This window comes from Mastomys coucha, unplaced genomic scaffold (assembly GCF_008632895.1).
Source record: "Mastomys coucha isolate ucsf_1 unplaced genomic scaffold, UCSF_Mcou_1 pScaffold22, whole genome shotgun sequence".
Taxonomy (NCBI): domain Eukaryota; kingdom Metazoa; phylum Chordata; class Mammalia; order Rodentia; family Muridae; genus Mastomys; species Mastomys coucha.
The window spans coordinates 118,653,431-118,672,453 of record NW_022196905.1 but is presented as its reverse complement, the minus strand read 5'-3'; the positions used below and the strand labels follow the sequence as shown (position 1 = coordinate 118,672,453).

The following is a 19,023-nucleotide window of genomic DNA, read 5'->3' as shown; positions in this document are numbered from 1 at the left end:
CATCTTTTAAATTGGTTTTTAAATTATACTTATTTAGTGTGTGTGTGTGTGTGTGTGTCTGTGTATGGACATGCGTGCTCATGTGTGTCCCACAGCACACATATGTAAATGAGAAAACTCACAGAAGTCACCTCCCTCTTCTACCAAGTGGCTCCCAGGAATAGAACTCAATTTGTCGGTCTTGCCAGCAAAGCTCCGTCTACTGAGGCAGCGAGCTGTCCCCTAAAAGCATACTCTTTTCATTGCTGTTGTTTCTGTTGTTCTAAATATTTTATGACATAATCTTCCAGGGCTGGAGAGATGGCTCGGGTGCTAAAGGAACTAAAAGAGCAACAGCTGCTTTTCCAGCGGATCTGACTTCAGTTCCCAACACCAAGGCAGCTCATAGCTGCATGTAACTTCAGCACCCAGGGGATCTGCTGCCCTCTGCTGGTCTCCACGGGGAATGGCACTCACATGTACAACCACCACAAAGACACACACAATTAAACATAAAATTCAAATTCAAATCAATTCTTTAAAATGTGTCCACTAAAGTATGTATTGAAAAAGACATTTTCTATGTAAAACTTCAAACCCAGAGAAAAGCAGAAATGCGGTTGTAGCCGGCTGCTCCAGCCCTCACCGTTCTGTGGTCTGTCCCCAACCACTTTGACACCACGGATAAACACAGCAGCCCTTGGGCGCTGTTCACTATTTTCTAGATACCCACTTTGCTTTCAGCTGACATGTTCCACATCTCCCATCCCACAGTCTATCCTCCAAAGAGGATTTAGTTGGGTCTGGACAGACAAGTGTCCTACCTCTGAGTTCGCCTCCGGGTCTCTTATTAGCCAGAGGGAACACAGGTCAGTCGTGAAGGTTGACACAGCCACTCTGGGTTCTCCTAGGACCGAGAGCACAGCTGCGCTCCCTGCTACCACTCATCTTTCTGGTCTTGGGCTGGAGAGATGGCTCAGAGGTTTAGAGCACTGGCTGCTCTTCCAGAGGGCCTACGTTCAATTCCCAGCATGGGAATTGGCAGCTCACACCTGTCTATAGTTGAAGTTCCAGGGGATCTGACACCCTCGCACAGACATACAGGCAGGCACAGCACAAATGCACATTAATAAAAAGGATCCAGGTTCCCCAGGTTCTGAATGCCGCCCCCAACCCATAGCCTGCCAAACGATGTGGTCCCTATGTATGTACACACTCAGGCACGCATGGCTCTATGGTAAAAGTTCCTCCACTCCCGTGCAGAGGAAACCTCAGGCTCCCGGCGTTCATCCTTCCTCTCTCTTCTGGTCCTTCTCTGTCCCCGCCATGCAATCTTCCCAGATTTAATGATGGCTGTCATTCTGTTCCTTTCTTCCTTGCTAAGAACACTGTAGCTCTGCCCAGGCTGACGGGGCAGAGGAGCCTAGCCTAGCTGACCAAAGGACCTGGTAGTGTGGCATCTCCTCTGGAGCCCCCAAGCTGCTGCCCCCCTTTACTGCCCAGCCAGCCAACCTGAGGATGATAAGCCACGTGGCACCACTAATGTCCCCCAGATGGAGACTAGGGCCAGAGAGGAAGCAGGATGTAGGTATAAGAGGATAGGATGGGGAAGGGGGAGGGGAAGGGGGAAAAGGGGCGGGGCAGGCAGGGAGGAAGTAGCGGAAGGGTTGATTCAGGGAGACATGCCTCAGATTCATGGGTCTAACAGTCCAGGGGAACAAGATGTCAGGTAGTCTTGGAGTAGACAACACATGATACCCTACTCCAGGAAAATGTATAGACTTCGCCCGGGGGGAACACTCTAGTCTCTTCTATATGCTAACTCATCATTCTTCTGGGCTCTGACAGCTTTGGCTTGGAGACCTGGGCACCCACTGGGCATGGAACTTGGCACTGACTTGACAATGGGGACCTAACATGCACTCGGTGGCCTGACTACATGGACCTAACATGCCTGCGATCCTAAACCAGGCTCCGGGCAGAAAGTCAGGGCAAAGAAGAAGCTGCAGAAGTGACTCACAGGGCATCCACTCTGGCTGACCCGTCAGCAGTGCTCCAGTCACCATGGGTACCGATCACCCAGTGCATAGGTTTTGTTCCCCAGGATATATCTTGCTCACTTTTGAAGGGTGAGGGATTGAACTCAGGGCCTAACATGGCCTTGGCAAGACCTCTCCCCCTAAGCTACGGCCCACCTCACCATGTTCTTATCACCTGATCAAAGTAGGTAGGGGAACCAGTGAGAGTGAGCCAACTTCCGTAAGCTGTTTTTTGACTGCGCGTGTGTACGCGTGCCATGGTGTGTACATGTAAATAAATAAAAATTATTTTTAACATATTTGACTTGAGCATCTCTGGTCACAAAATTCAAAACCTAAATGTCCCAAACTTTTTGTTCTTGTTGTTCTCTTCTCTTCTCTTCTCTTCTCTTCTCTTCTTTTCTCTTCTTTCTTCCTTTCTCTCTCCCTTTCTTTCTTTCTTTCTTTCTTTCTTTCTTTCTTTCTTTCTTTCTTCTTTTCTTTCTTTTGAAGCAATCTCATTGTATAGTCCAGGCTGGCCCCAAACTTCCTATGTAGCCCAGGCTGGCCTTGACCTCTCTTGATCTTCCTGCCTCTGTTTCCCAAATGCTGAGATTCCATGTGAGCATCACCACATCTTGCCAAAATCCACACCTTTCTCAGCACTAACAGAACACCTCAAATGGAAAATTCCACGCCATGGAACCCCGCTTTGCACAGTTATTAAATGGTTGAGTAAATAAATACTTTCAGGGAGTAAAAAAAACGTCCTAGAAGACGCAAAAATGACTCTTACATCCCTAAGCCATCTCATTGTACATACGACATGTAAATTAAGAAGGCATTCAGAAGTCTGAGTTACGGTCCTGAGCATTTTAGAGCCAGGATGCGCAGTCTGCCCAGTCAGCTTTGGTGTGCGTCTCTGTTCAGACCCCCCGGGTCTGACTAACGCGTTCACTCAGTGCTCATAGCTAAGGGCTGCAAGACTCCTGCCTACAGATCCCCTAAACACACTCACTTCCTGCCTGAGGCCATTCTGATCAGCACAATCCATATCGGAGAGCACACAGACCCGAAGAAAGCACCCTGCCAGACACCGCTGAAAGGGGCACTTGTTCAAAGCTTGGGTCAGAAAGGAGATTCGTTGCCCTGTGTGATATCGTGTCCTTTAAGAGACTAGGTGTCGGGCTGGAGAGGTGGCTCAGTGGTTAAGAGAGCTGACTGCTCTTCTGAAGGTCCTGAGTTCAAATCCCAGCAACCACATGGTGGCTCACAACCACCCGTAATGAGATCTGATGCCCTCTTCTGGTGCGTCTGAAGACAGCTACAGTGTACTTACATATAATAATAAATAAATCTTTAAGAGAGAGAGAGAGAGAGAGAGAGAGAGAGAGAGAGAGAGAGAGAGAGAGAGAGACCAGGTCTCTACAGCTCTGTGTGTGTCAGACGGCTGTGAGGGCTTCAAGAACCTCATTTGCAGGTAGATTGCAGGATATTCACCGGGACAAATACACAAATAGCAAGGCTTGGGTTCATCATGACTCTTACCTGTGTTAAGTCCACGTATACGAGCATCCCCACACTTGTGTGCCCCCACACATGTAAAACATATGCACACAGATACATGTGTGCCACATGCACTCGTGGAAATGGAAAAACAGAACAAAAACAAGTCTAATCTTTCATGACGACAAACTCAGAGACGGACATAAGCCAGACTAGCTGAGCCAACAACATGGCTGCTTCCCCTAGTTAGGTCCTTTCCTTTCTTCTCTGTCATGAGGGAAGGGTGTGGTTACAGGCAACAGTGCAGGTAAGATAACGAAGAGCCCTTCCTCTCTTCTGCCCCTCTTTCTAGCAAAGGAGACTCTGCCACATGGTCTTTCACAGAGCCTTCTAGTGCTTGTCATAAGACTGGTGACCCAGTCTTATGACAAGGTGACAACCAAGACCAATCATTACATTCACTGAGATTGACCTCAGAGAGGCCAAGATGGAGCCAGTGTTTTAGACCCCGAGGAAGACAAAACCACAGACAGCCTTTGAGTATGGCTGAGCAGATGTTTGATTCTGGGCCAACACACCATAGGATCCTCCCACAACCTGCATCACAATTTGAGCTCCCCAGCTCTGTTCTGTTTCCTGTATCTTGGATGCTAGTTTCCCTTTGGGCCTCTGTCTTCATCTCTTGAAGGCCTTTCTAAGCTCCCAAGATCCTTCGTGCTATAGCATGGTCCCCCCTCCCATGAGCCCATCTTCTCGCCTCAGTCTGAAGCCTCCACAACTAATTTTTGTCTCATTTTAAGATCATATTTCTTTGAGGTTTACCGTGAACACAAGACAGCCTTCTGCAATTTACCTCCATTTCCTGTGGTAAATCTTTTTCAAAAATGTGTTTTTGCTCAGGGGTAAGGAGCCACCCCCCCACCCCCCACTGCAGGATGCGGCCTACCATGTTAGAGGGGTCATTTTTAGGGCTCTTCCTATGAGGAAGAGATGTCTGTTTGGGCCTAGAGTGTGTGTGGGGGATGCTGTTTGGGTCCCTCCTGGCCAACCTGGTTGCTATTAGACCCTCATTTCAGATGGCGAAGCAGAGGTCTTGGCTGTGAACATGAAGCCCAGAGCCAAGTCCCCAGTTTCTGGCAGCCATTTTCTTGGAGGGCTGAGCTGGCTCTAGAGACTTCTTCCACTTCTGCTGCCTGACAATCCAAAGGGAAATTTATTCACAGATAATTTGAAACAGTCTCAAGCCCTCCCGATGCCAGAGAGTAAGAGCAGAAAACCTACAGGCCCCAGAGGGTAGCAGTCCACAGTTATTCCTGTCTTGGCCCTTCCTTTCTTCCAAACTGACATCCCCAGAAAGCCCCAGTTCCCTGTCTGTCACTGCAATCCTCGGCCGGGGTCATGGCCGCGTGGGGATGGAGAGTCCAGACGGGATGGGACTTACCTGTGGGACCTCTGAGCAATGGTAAGACCTATGATCGACTGGTTAGGTATTGATTTGTGTGTGTATATGTGTGTGTGAGAGAGAGAGAGAGAGAGTGAGAGGGAGGGAGAGAGAGACTTCACTAAAGGTCAGAGAACAACTCACAGGGGTCAATTCTCTCCTTCTACCATGTAGGCCCCAAAGGACTGAAATCAGGGCATTAAGCTTGATGAGAAGCTTTACCCACTGAGCTATCTCATCCGCTCACAAGTTTACTCATGGCCAGGCTCCCAGGCATTACCAGGCCAACACACTGTCACTGAGCTATGTTCCAGCCCCCAGCCCTCACCGAGTTTCTGCAAGCCCCAGGAGTCCCAAAGCCTTCTACCTCGCTGTTGGTATCAGGACCCATGACATCACATAGGCAGGACCTGCACACCTGTTGCTAAGGCAGCAGCCACCATATTCCCAGAATCCACTTGGCTCATCTCCCACCTTTACCTGTGATTACATCATCATCCATATATAAAGAAAGGCCTCCCTGATCTCTCTCCCTCCCCTCCTCTGTCTGTCTGTCTCTCTCTCTCTCTTCCCCCTTCTCTTTCTGCCATCACCTTGCCTCTCTCTCTCCCAATAAACCTCATGTAGAACTATTTGGCCTGGTGTGGTCCTTCTGAAGCTGTGTGAAGGCCAAGATCATAACATTAGTGCCGTGACTCGGACACTGGCCATCCTGCTGATGGACCTACCTGTTCTTCCCTGTGTGGCAGGCAGGACCCAGTCCCCAAAGCAGAGGGACGGGAGCTCCTGTTTGTTTTGCTAATAGGCCTAGAGAAGGGAAAAATAAACTCCATGACCTTTGTTTTTCTCCATGTGGGTCTCCAGCTGGTTTCTACTCTGGGATCCATTCCCCATTGGCTGCTGTGTTGTTAGAAGGAGCTGGGGGATTTCTTTTCATAAAGCACCTCACACGGAAGCCCCCAAACTGTCACAAGACAGCCACAGTCCGGCTGAAGTGCTTGCCATTTATGGATCCTAAGAAGGATAGTACCCCCCCCCCCACACACACACACATGCTTGCTGGCAGTTGCTGGTTCCCCTCTTCTTCCCCACTTCTTGATCAGGAACTCAGCCAGCGCCATCTTTCCTTAGACCACTCCAAGGTTGATTTTCCCTCCTTTCCCTGCCCAGTCCTGTGCTAGGAGACAGGAGAGAAGGCTATACCCCAAACTCCTGGATCAACCCTGCTGAGGCTGGCAGGCTGGCCTCCTCTAGAGCTAAAGCACACTTTCCATCCCCTGCAGGGGCAGGGGACACTCACTGGTCAGCCTCTCCCTTCCTGGGCCAGCCCTCTAGCCCAGGGTCCCCTGACCCATGCATTTCTCTGTCAAGCAGTGGTTCTCGACCTTCCTGAGGCTTCGGCCTTTTAATACAGTTACTCACGTGGTGGCCCTGACCATGAAATTATTTTCATTGCTACTGCATAACTAATATTGCTACTGTTATGAATTGTGATGTAAAGGGATGGCACTGTGGGTGTGAAGCACAGTGGTCCAGTGATGGAGCTCAGGCTAGTAAACCCAGTGCAGCAAGGGTGTCTCCGCTCTGTCTCCCAGCATGCTTTATCATTGTGTGTGCTAACTAAACTCCACCTGCTCTATTGCCCCAAGAAAAACCAGATGCCTGAAGACTGAGCAGGCAGAGCGAAAGTGTGTTCAGAGGCTTTGGAAGCCAGTGCCTTCCCTCCACCCCCGAGACGGGCTTTTCTTTTTTTTCTTTTTTTTCTTTTTTTTTCTTTTTGGTTTTTACGAGACAGGGTTTCTCTGTGTAGCCCTAGCTGTCCTGAAACTCACTCTATAGACCAGGCTGGCCTCAAACTCAAGTGCTGGGATTAAAGGCGTGCGCCACCACTGCCTGGCTGAGATGAGCTTTTCTAAAAGTTGCTAATGTTATTTTATTCTGTGATATTATTTGTGTGTGAGTGTGTGTGTGTGTGTGTGTGTGTGTGTGTGTGTATGTGCACTCATGCACACACGCCCGTGTATACACACATGTGTGTGTGGAGGCCAGAGGTCAATGTTAAGGGCCTTCCTCACTTCTCTACATTTGTCTCCAGTGACAGGCAGGGTATCTCGTTGAAACCTGAGCGTATTCTGGCTCCAGTTCCTCAGTTGCAATCACGGGTGTGTGCCCCAGCACCCTGCTTTTCACTGGGATGCCGCAGATCCCATCGCAGGACCTCATGATCGCATACCAAGTCCTTTGCTGACCACGTCCTCTCTCTCCTGCGCCTCCTGCCTTATTTTCTTTCCCAGACTTACTGGGGTGGCAGCTTTGTCATTCCTTTGCCAATGGGAAAGGGGAAACTGAGGCCTGGAGAGATAAATGACATTTGAGACAGGAAAGGAAAATCACGCTTTCCCCACCCCGATGTTCTATCTATCTCATCTCTGGTGCAACTCCACTAAGCGGAAAAGTTGTAGCTGGTGAGACAGGCCATCTCCACTGTTCCCCACATTTGCAGATCAGAGAGGGTAAGTATGGGCTCAAGGTCACACAGCTACTAAACAATGAAAGAGAGAGACAGAGACAGAGGGCAGGGTGGGAAAGAGGGAAAGAAAATGAGGAAGAGGGGAGAGAGGAAGGGTGTGTGAGAGAGATCTGCATTTTTAGCTTGATTTGGGGGTGGGGGGTAGGGTGGAGTTTATTTTGACAACAGGGCTAGAACCCAGGGCTTTGTATCTGCTGGGCAGGTCCTGTACTGCTGACCTATATTCCAGCCCTCTTCTTAAAATTATTACGCTTATTTGAGGGTAGAGCACACACCTACCACGACACAAGTGTGGAAGTCAGAGGACAAGCCGCAGGCGTCAGTTCTCTCCTTCCACCATGTGGGGTCGAGAACCACTGCTTGACAGAGAAATGCATGGGTCAGGGGACCCTGGGCTAGAGGGCTGGCCCAGGAAGGGAGAGGCTGACCAGTGAGTGTCCCCTGCCCCTGCAGGGGATGGAAAGTGTGCTTTAGCTCTAGAGGAGGCCAGCCTGCCAGCCTCAGCAGGGTTGATCCAGGGGTTTGGGATATAGCCTTCTCTCCTGTCTCCTAGCACAGGACCGGGCAGGGAAAGGAGGGAAAATCAACTTTGGTGGACTGAGGAAAGATGGCACTGGCTGAGTCCCTGACCAAGAAGTGGGGAAGAAAAGCGGTCTGGAAGACAGAACTGGGGACATCAGACTTGGTGGCAAGTGCCCTCATTGACTGAGCCACTCCTAACCCCACATTCTCTTCAACCTTAGACTTCGAGTATCACATGATTTTAAAACTGTATTGTTTTCAACTACGCCTAGAGCCTGTCATTCCAGCTACTCAAGAGCCTGAAACGGAGGGTTCATGAGTTCAAAGATGGGCTTCGGCTATGGAGGGAGCCCAAGACCAGCCGGAGCAATTTAACGAGGCCCTGACTCAAAATAAAAAAAGTAATACAAAGAGCTGGGGGTGTGGCTCTGTGGTGGAGCGCTTGTTGAACATGTGTGAGGGCCCAGGCTTCCATCCCCAGCGGTGCCAAAAACAGCAAGGAAAGTAAAAATCAGCTTGACACAATCGCACACACCAGACGCAGTCACAGAGTGCAGCCACATACTCAGCTCGCCCAACTGGGTTCCTGCGTGGCACAAAGACAATGGTGCATGGGCACTTGATCCTGCAAGGCCATCACCAGCCTCAGTCACACTAGATGACACAGCAAAACCCTACTGTAGACTCAGAAGTCCCCAAATTCACCTAACGATTGCCAGAGGAGCCCGTGGGTCTGCGTGCATGCTCAGAAACCCACCGCTTCCCCTGAAGTAACAATTCCCATCTATTTTATGTGAATTCTTAGGAGGAAGCATTCTTTCCCCCAGCCCTTCAGTTTTTCCACCAATGTGGTGGGAGGCTGCGGGCCAGGAAACAGCGAAAACTAAAAAGTATCACTCGATGTTGGAATGCAGGAGAAATTAATTAAATCCAAATTTGCCCCAGAACGCTGGAAGTTGAACGCCACTCAAGAGAGACTCCGCGATCGCGTTGGATTTCAAAGCCGTTTCTGAGAAACCCCTGGGAGCTGCTTCTGGCCCCCACGGCAGAGATGGAGTGGTATGGTGCAGCCCACAGGGAAGGTGGGAGACCTGTCTCAAGTCTCAGAGACACTGGGACAGCTTGGCGTGAGATGAAAACTGGGGAGGTGTTGCTGGGCAACGCAGAGTTGATGCACTTTGGACCAGGGCCTGGATTTGCCAGCTGAACTCCCCGTTCATTTGCAAAGAGCCAAGGAGAGAAGATAGCTCAGGCTTGCTGTGACAAAGAGGCACCTGGAGAGTGGAAGGGAGGGGGGCAACCCACCCCAGGCAGGGGTCCACAAAAGGGCTTCTTTCATGTATAAAGATTATCCTGGAGCTGAAAAAGCATCCCCAGGAACACCTAGCTTTATTAAAAAAAAAAAAAAAACAAACAAACAAACAAACAAAAAAACCAGCCACGACTGCACCCACCCCTCTGTACCAGTCATTGTCAGGAGGCAACTACAATAAGGCAATAAGGATCCCGCCGTTCACAGATGACCAAGGCCCCAGTAGATCTGGCTTCACCATCCCACACAGGATTTAAGGGAGTTTGTAGTCCACAAGCTTGGAAGAATGGATATATGCCCCACAAGAGCGGCTGCATGGCTTCCAACACCAGCTGGGCTTGGATGACACTTAAGTCCCACCCACCGGCCCTTTATGCCAGCTGGTGACCTCAGGGAGGAGCCTCTGGGGTTCGTGATGGGAGAGAATCATTGTACTTTGCTTTCTGTGTTTTTGTTCATCCTTTTAACTAATGTCGCCGAGAGCCAGGTGAGGCATTGTGGGACTAGGGGTACACAGTGAACCAGACCAAGCCATTCACTCTGGAAGAGTGCTTCTTTGGAGCCTTCACCTGCTCTTCTCGAGGGTGCTGTCGGGAGGACTTTATTTATTTTTTGATTGAGACAGAGTCTAGCTGTGTTGTCTAGGCTGAGCTTGAGCTCCTGGGCTCCAGTGATCCTCCAGCCTCAGCTTCCCCAGCACCTGGGACCATAGGCACACATCCTCATCCTCCACAAATTGTGTGTGTGTCTGTGTGCGTGCGCACATGCATGCTTTCAAGTATGTGTGTGCACATGTGCTTGCACACATAAGGAAGCAAGAAGACAACTTCAGGTGTCATCTGCTGCCCACATCCTTTGAGACAATGTCTGTCTGCCATTGGCCAGGACGCTCCTAACAGCCTCCCGTCGTCTTCACTCACCTCCTTGCGCTAGTGTTAAACCAGAGGTGGTTGCAGGGGTCTGAATACAGGTCCTGACAGCGCAGCCTTCCAGCCCTATAATTTTTTTAATATTCATTTTTTCAGATGTCTGATAACAGTCTGGGGAAGCTAGGAAGGGCCTTGCCTGGGATGTAGCAAGAGCCAGGGTTTCAGTAAGTCTGCCCACCAAGAGCTATCAATGGTATTTGAACTACACACACTTCATGGGTCTCTCTTATGAGCACTTAGGGAACATAAACCACTTGAGAGGCTGTTTATCAGTCTTTTTGTTTGTTTAAAAATCCTAGTACCCAGGGGCTGGACAGATGGCTCAAGAACCAAGAATGTATACTCCTCTATTCTGGTCTCCCAAAGCAGCTCATCTCGTGGGCACCCCCTCTGCAGGGGTGCTAGGGTGCAAACTTGTGTCCTCTGGAAGAGCAGAAAGTGCTCTTAACCACTGAGTAATTCTCTAACCCCTGTCAGGGTGTTTTGTCATAGCAACAGTAAAAGTAAACAAAAACTGGTGACATATTTACACACCACCTCCACACATCCTGCCAGACACGTCCGAGGCGCTGGGCATCCCAGAATGTCCGCTATGGCGAAAGCAAACACCTCATGGCTTGCAGGAGGAGCATCCCTGCCCACCAAGCTCCCCTGGAGGACCTCTCTTGAGCCGGTAGCAAAGGAGTTAAATCTGCCATAGCAAACGGCAGCTCTCTTGTAAGTTGTCACTTGTGTTGTTGGCCTCCCAGCCTTAGCAGGTGACTCTCACCGGGGTACTTTGTGGGCCACACTGCAGTAGGTTGTATGAGGAGTGGGTGGAACTATTTATAGTCTTACCCTCCGGATTTCTTGGTGGGCAGAATCGCCAGCCAGCTCTTTTGCTCTCTGGTGGACAGGTGATGAGCCTCTTCTCTAGGGCTGGTCTTGGCAGCTTTTTTAATTCCTCTGTTTTTACAGCAGTGGCCGCAGAAAGTGGCGCCCCCTAGTGCATGCCTCTGGTATCTGCTCTGCAAGTGTAGCCCCGCGGGGCCCTGGCGGTCAGGGTTAAACACTGACTGGCATCAGCTTCTGGGTGAAGCTGAATTCCTGGATACGGGAATTCCTAAGTCCTTGACAGCAACAGGGAGGGTCCAGCTCCTGCTTGAAGGAGTTGTCCTTTGTAGCTGTCACTGAAGCTACTTGCCTCAGCCCTCTGTAGCCTGTGGACCACTCAGATCTGCCTCTGCCTGCCTCTTCAAGCTCTGTCTCATGCCTCTTCATGGCTGGCACTTCCTGCCGCAGGGCCATAGTGAGGCCTCTTCATTCATGTGGCTCTGCTTTAAACAGCAAAACAGCTCAGCATGCTGGCCGCTCCAAGTCACAGCTATGGTCACCACGCTCTCCTGTCTATGCCCTCCCCCCACCCCCAAGCCTCTCCGAACTTGCTCAGCCCATCCTCTCTCTGAGCCAGATAGTCGCTTCCATAGGTATCCCCACCAATCACGGCAGACCCCACGTGCAAATGAAGGTTCACGTTTGCACCTATCACAGCTTGCCTCTGTCATCCATGTAGTCCCTCTGCTGGGCCACCAGGGTAAGCGCTCCTCTCCGGTCTAGGTGAAGGCGTCATAGAGAGTTCAAGGAGGTTTGTGATAGCAAAGAGCCCAGTGCCAACCGAAGCAGGCCTGGCTGGGGCCCTGCCTGCAGGAGCTGGAGCAAGCAGCTCTGATCACTGTGCAGTCTCCACATGGTACCATGGAGTGTTCAGGATGGCTGATGCGAGCATAAGGGTAGTCATGGTGAGCTGTGTGATTGACAGTTCTTTTGCTGGAGGCAGCCAGGGCAGCAAGGGAGTATCCAATGACTGCCCCGCCCCCACTGGGCCTTTGCTTATCTACAGGAGAATGGGCATCAACCTACCCCCCAACCCCCTCCTGGAGCTTACAGCAGGGACGCAGAACTCCTGAGCAATGCTAACTGATTTTCACAGACTGAGGATACTTTAACAGTGTCGGACACCTCCCAGCACCCCAGGGACGGGGGACCCCTCCTCTGTCCCAACAGGCTGCCTGAGGACTCTAGGTAAGGAAGAGGAATCTAGTTTTCTAGGCTGGCTTTCCCCAGGATGGCAAACCCACAGTGGCCTCCAAGTTCTTCTGACCTCTGACCTAAAGGCAGAGAGGAGGGGGTACGGAGAGGACAACCACATCTGGACAACCACCATGGAGGAGGAGGTGTGTGGTGTGAAGGATGCCAGGCCAAAGAGATGGCAGGGAGCATGCCTGCCAGAGAGTCCAAAGAATCTACCAGGGTCAGGGGCACGAGAGAGGGAGAGAAAAGCCGTCATCCCCGTCACTAAGTCAGACCCCGAAGCCATGATACCAGGCTCAAAAGACCTTTAACCCAAATGCTCCCCAGACTTCCTGAGTGCCAAGTTAATATGCCAGGAGTCAGACACTCATACATACACACATATGAACATACCTACACACACATGCACACCTATGAACATAAATACACACGCATGCACACCTATGAACATACCACATACATAAACCTGCACATACACCTGAAGACATATGAATATGCATATACACATGCACATACGCACATGCATATATATACACATGCACCTGTACACATATGAACACACACATGCATATACACACCTAAATATATATGAACACACACATGCACTCATACACTCATATGAGCACACATGCACGCATGTGCACTGAGATAAATATGCACCCATGTAGATGTACTTGTACATCTATGAACACTCACATACAGGCATGCACATACACGCACATAGATGAACACACATGCATGAGTACCTGTGCATATATGAACACACGAGCACACATATACACAACACAGAAAGAAACAAAGAGGAAGGAACACATTTCAGGTTGACAAGTTAAAGTCAAATGTGAAAAATGACAGGAGAATGAGGGTTCTTTGAACAGTAAATAAATTGAAGGGAAATGCCAGCGATAGAGTGGAGGCAAAACTCAGAAAACTGAGACGTGAGAACAGAAGCTTGGTCAACATCAGCCATGGCCATGACCTTGGGTGACCTTGGTCGACTCTGCACTTTCTGTCAGCCTCAAATGCCCCTCTGGCTGGCTGCTGTCTTAATATTGTTCTTGAGCCTGAACCAGACTCCTGACTTTCCACAGTGGAAACGAAGGTGTGGCCTGGTTCCTGTCCCTTCGGCTAACCTTGGGTGTGTTGACCATAGCGAGGAGCTTCGGAATTCTGTCCACAGTTTCACAAATCTCAAGTTGTCTGAGGTTTAAAGTCAACCCGCTGTCCTTCTACAAAAGCAACTTGTCAGTCAGTCCCCAGAGACATCAATACATCCATCAGCTTCCTGTGGTGCAAGAACACATTCTTTCCCCAACCATCTCTGGCAAGGGGCTGGGGAGATGCTCGGTGTGGGTCCAATTTCACATCCTCAGCACACCTGCAATGCCGCAGCTGGGAGGGCAGACAGGAGGGTCCCTGGAGCTGACTGGCCAGCTAGTCTTGGCAAATCTGTGAGCTCTGGGTATGGAGAAGCCTGTCTCAAAAACTAAGATGGCAAGTGGCTGAGGAGGACCCTTGGCATCTGCCTCTGGCATCCCCATGCCCACTCGACCCAAAGTTCTTTGGAAATTTTCCTTTTAAACACAAACCAAAACAACAACAAAAAAAATCCTTCCATAAACTGGCCTGTGGCACACATCACATTAGTCAGAAGGCTGGTCAGGACAGACTAGGAATCCTGGGAAGTTCCATCCACCTCTTGCAAGCTTACCCTTACTCGTGAGTTTGAAAAAAACAAAACAAAACAAAACAACAACAAAACATTCAGACACAAAAGGAACTTCATGGGTTTGCAAATAAACTAACAGAAGGTTCTAGACAATTGGTGGCTGGTAATGAGAGGTGCTGGGGAGCTTGTTGGAGCCTTGAACTTAGATGTCCAGTCTGCAATGGGAATTGGGGGGGCCCTAGGTGCCTCCCAGCATTTGATCCCCTTAAGGGACAGCTACGTTTATCTGCCAAGCTCTGCGGAAGTAGGACGTGGGTGACTTTCTCCTGGTTTCCCTTCATGGATCAGAAAACACACCTGCTCCACCTCCCACAGCCCATGATAGGTGGGTCGTGCCTAGAGGCTATCAGGAGCCCAGAACTGGGCTGCCTGGGGCTTTACCAGTAACATTAAGAAGGGAAAGGCAAGGATTCGGGTTGGCATGAGGAAGGGAGGAAAGGTGCTGGGTTTAAGGGCCCTTGACTGCTGGCTGAGTGACATCAAGGTACCTGTTGCATGTCAGATGTGCTCCTTGAAGCACTTGTCCTGGTGCTGGACCTCCATTAATAGTACTTGTGCCGGGCGGTGGTGGCACACGCCTTTAATCCCACCACTTGGGAGGCAGAGGCAGGTGGATTTCTGAGTTCGAGGCCAGCCTGGTCTACAGAGTGAGTTCCAGGACAGCCAGGGCTATACAGAGAAACCTTATCTTGAAAAACCAAAACCAAAACCAAAAAAAACCCAAAAAACAGTACTTGTTACTCCAGTAAGATGGACTAAGTTCCTTCCAACCTCAGCAGCAAAGTTGACGGAAGATGAAATGGGACCTTCCTCCTATACTATAAAGCAGCTGGCACCACATTGCAGGACAGAATCTCCCTACTACCTGTGGCTTGCTCCTACTGGGGTTCCACTGGCCTCTCCTTATTCTAAGCAAGGATCTCTACCCACTCCTGGTGGCTGGGGAAGCCACAGGCCCAGCTGACAGGTGGCACAACAATCAAGTGTGACCAGAAAATGACAGTAAGAAGTCCTTAAGAAGGGAGGATGATAGAGTTCGGTGGTTTAAGTGGATCCTGTTCCTGGGGAAATGTCCCAACGTCTCAGATGCTCATGCGGGAGGTCCTAAGAGTAAACTAACCGCGAACACTGGGCCCTTAACCTGCTACCCGGGAAGACGAAAACAAAAACACTTTCAATCTTCAACAAATTACACTGGGCAAACTGGGTGGCTGCATGCAAAAGAATGAAATAAGATACCATACCTATTATGCTTCATAACATTCAATTCCAAATGTATCAAGGACCAGATCATATGGGGGACAAGCGTAAACTCACTGGCATAGAAAAGGCCTTTTTGAACAAACACCAATAGTGCAGACATTAAGAACAGCAATTAGGGGCTGGTGAGATAGCTCAGCGGGTAAGAGCACCGACTGCTCTTCCGAAGGTCGTGAGTTCAAATCCCAGCAACCACATGGTGGCTCACAACCACCCATAATGAAATCTGATGCCCTCTTCTGGTGTATCTGAAGACAGCTACAGTGTATACAATTATAATAATAATAATGATAAATAAATCTTAAAAAAAAAGAACAACAATTAATAAATGAGACCTTGTGATGCTGAAAAGCTACTGTAGGGCAAAGGATATCATCATTTGGGGAAGGTGACAGGCTACAAGTGGGAGGATTTCTGCCAACTGCCCATCAGCTAGATATATCAGCTATATATCTAGGATACATAAAGAACTCAAATAACTGGATTTCAAGAAAACAAATAACCCCAATTAAAAACGGGGTACAGAGCTAAGCAGAGAGTTCTCCAAATACGAAACGCAAACGGCTAAGAAACAACTCTGTCCGTCATCCTTAGCCATCGGGGAAATGCAAATTAAAACTACTTGGAGATTTCTTCTTACACCAATCAGAATGGCCAAGATGACTAACTGACAGCACATGCTGGTGGAGGATACGAGAAAGGGAAACACTTACTGCTAGCGAGAGGACAAACTGGTACGGCAGTATAAAAATCAGCGTGGTGGTGCCTCAGGAACCTGGGAATCGAGCTACCTCAAGATCCGGCTGTGCATCTACCCAAAGGCCTCCATCCACATCCTGCTACAAGGATACAAGTTCCCCCGAAATGTCAGCTCCGTTCTTAATAGCCAGAAACCAGAATCAGCCTAGACGTCCATCACCTGATGGATGGGTGTGAGAAGGTACTTGATTCATTTATATACTGGAATATTGTTCAGCTGTTGAGCAAAATGAAATTGCAAAAATCACAGGTAAATGGGTAGGACTAGAAAAAAAATCATCTGGAGTGAGGTAATCCAGATCCCGAAGGCCACTGCCCTGTGCTTCTCTTATATGTAGAAATGAATTTTAAGCTTCTGATGGGGTACTACAATATGAATAACCACTGAGGTTAGGTACCTAGTAAGGGATTGGGAATTGGGGGTGGGGGGAGGAAAGGATCTCCCAAGGAGAAACAGAATATAGTATTATGGAGGAGAGACAAAGGGGAAAGTAGAATAAGAAGATTAAATAGGGGGAATGGGAGAGAAGGGTAAAGGAGGAATTACGAGGAGAGACAACTAATATTAAAAGCCATTTGAAAAACCACATGGAAACCTACTATTGTAGAAGATTCATATAATATATACATATATGAAAGGAATCGAAATGGTGTCATCAAGTAATAGAAGAGGCAATGCCCCAATTAAATGTTTTATGCAAACAACTAAAACCCCTGGTGCCAGAAATGGGTTGTATCTTCTTGAGTCGTTGGCCAAAGAGGTTCCGTGGAAACCCCCAGACATCACAGGCTACTGGCAAGGTTATTGGCTGATCTCCACAATCGGATGGCAAGGCCCCATCACTGAAGGCAATAGGTACGGCGTTGAACATGGAGTAGAGCTGATGCCCAGCGAGAAGCTTCACCCTTTCTGACTAGCATTCGTGGTCATACTCTGCACCCCTACTGACTAGCATGCATGGTATTGTAAGGTACTCTCATGCTAATTGATGATTATCAATGTAAGCCACAAACCCTGTGACTTACAACAGTGACCTGCTTGCAAGGTATACCTGTGCAATAGTGGTAGAAATGTCATGGGAGTAACCAACTGCTTTTTTGCTTGGATTCAAGACCTAATTGATGAGACACAACCCGTATCAGACACTAACAAAGTGGTCAAAAACTTAAGACTAGTCGAGTCAAAGGTCTAGAAGGAAACCTACTACTATTAGTAGGTAGTGATACTACTAAAGCAGTGGCTCTCAACCTGTGGGTCACAACCCCTTTGCCAAACCTCTATCTCCAAAAAATATTTACACCGTCATTCTTATTTTTTTGTTTTGTTTTGTTTTTCGAGACAGAGTTTCTCTGTGTAGCCCTGGCTGTCCTGGAACTCACTCTGGAGACCAGGCTGGCCTCGAACTCAGAAATCCACCTGCCTCTGCCTCCCAAGTGCTGGGATCAAAGGCGTGCCCCACCACTGCCTGGCTTACATTGTCATTTATAACAGTAGCAAAATTACAGTTATGAAGTAGCAACAAAAATAATTTTATGGTTGGGGGTCATGTTAGGACTATTAGGAAGCTTGAGAACCTCCAAGCTAAAAAACCGTAGCAGATAACGACCCCTGATGACATACTGTTATAGCCAGCAGTCAATGCCTTTCTCAACCCACATCAGAGAAACTTCTTTTGGCAATGGCTAGGAACTAATGCAGAGAGCTGCAGCTGGACAATGTGCAGAGTGAGAGACTTGGGATCACTCATCTCTAAATGGGATGTCTTCATCAAACACTTCCCCTAAAGGCTCAGGGAGCTATGCAGGAGAGGTGACAGCCAGGTGTCACAGATGACAGCAAAGCGGTGCCTTTCAGACACAGCGGATGTGGTCATGAGCTTACAGAGACTGTGACACTGCACACAAGACCTGCACAGGTTCGAGCCAGGCGGACTCCATGGCACGGAGGAGGGGGAAGCAGACACATGTGACGTTCCATGCAGCTGATACCCGCTGACAGAGGGCCAGTCCAGTGCAGTGCCATTGAGTACCAGCCATACTTCAGCACAGGCCTATGTCCAGGAGTGGCCGGCCAACACAAAATGAACTCGGTGGTGTTTTTGTGGACTTCTGGTCTCATGTTGCTTTGTTTTGGCACTGTTTTTCTTATTGGTCTTTTGTTTGTTTTGGGAGGGTGTTTTGTGTATGTGTGTTTCTTGTTGTTTTTTTTTTCTCATTTGTTGGGTTTTTTTGTTTGTTTGTTTTGTTTTGTTTTTTTGTTTTTCAAGACAGGGTTTCTCTGTGTAGCCCTGGCTGTCCTGGAACTCACTCTGTAGACCAGGCTGGCCTTGAACTCAGATATCTGCCTGCCTCTGGCTCCCAAGTGCTGGGATTAAAGGCCTGCACCACCACCGCCCAGCTGTTGTTTATGTTTTAAAGAGAGAAAGAACATAAAGTGGGGGGCAGGTTGGAAGGTAGCAAAAATCTGGGAGGGATTAGGGAAACATGATCAAAATATATTGTATGAAATAATGTTTATATTTAAAAAATAAAAGCCTGCTTTCGACAGCAGATAGAGCCACAAGGCCAAAATAGACATAGATTGTCATCCCCTGAGAGCAGAACGAGTCAAGACAGCCATGTCTGACATAGCAGCTCAAGGGACAGAGACAAGTGGCATTCCGTAGGGTGGCCCCCCTAGACATCTCATGTTCTGAAATGCTCCAGTGAGTGCCCAGAGTAAATGCGGGCCTCGATCCATGAGAGCGAAACGACACACGGTGTTCACTTCCGGTTGACTTGCAAAACTTCCACAAGCTAGGCTTGGAGGCACGTGTCTGAAATCCCAGCACTTAGGATGTAGAGGGGGGAAGGGTCAGGAGCTCAAGGTTGTTAGATGGCTAGATAGTGAGTTCAAGACCAGCCTGGCCGGGCGGTGGTGGCACACGCCTTTAATCCCAGCACTTGGGAGGCAGAGGCAGGCGGATTT

The 19,023-nt window shown here is 49.1% G+C and overlaps 1 protein-coding gene across 1 annotated transcript in view; it reads right to left on the bottom strand.

The window, feature by feature from the left end:
• LOC116068443 (translation initiation factor IF-2-like) overlaps positions 1 to 19,023 on the bottom strand; it is a 121,577-nt gene that overhangs the window by 14,719 nt on the left and 87,835 nt on the right. The window lies entirely within an intron of this gene.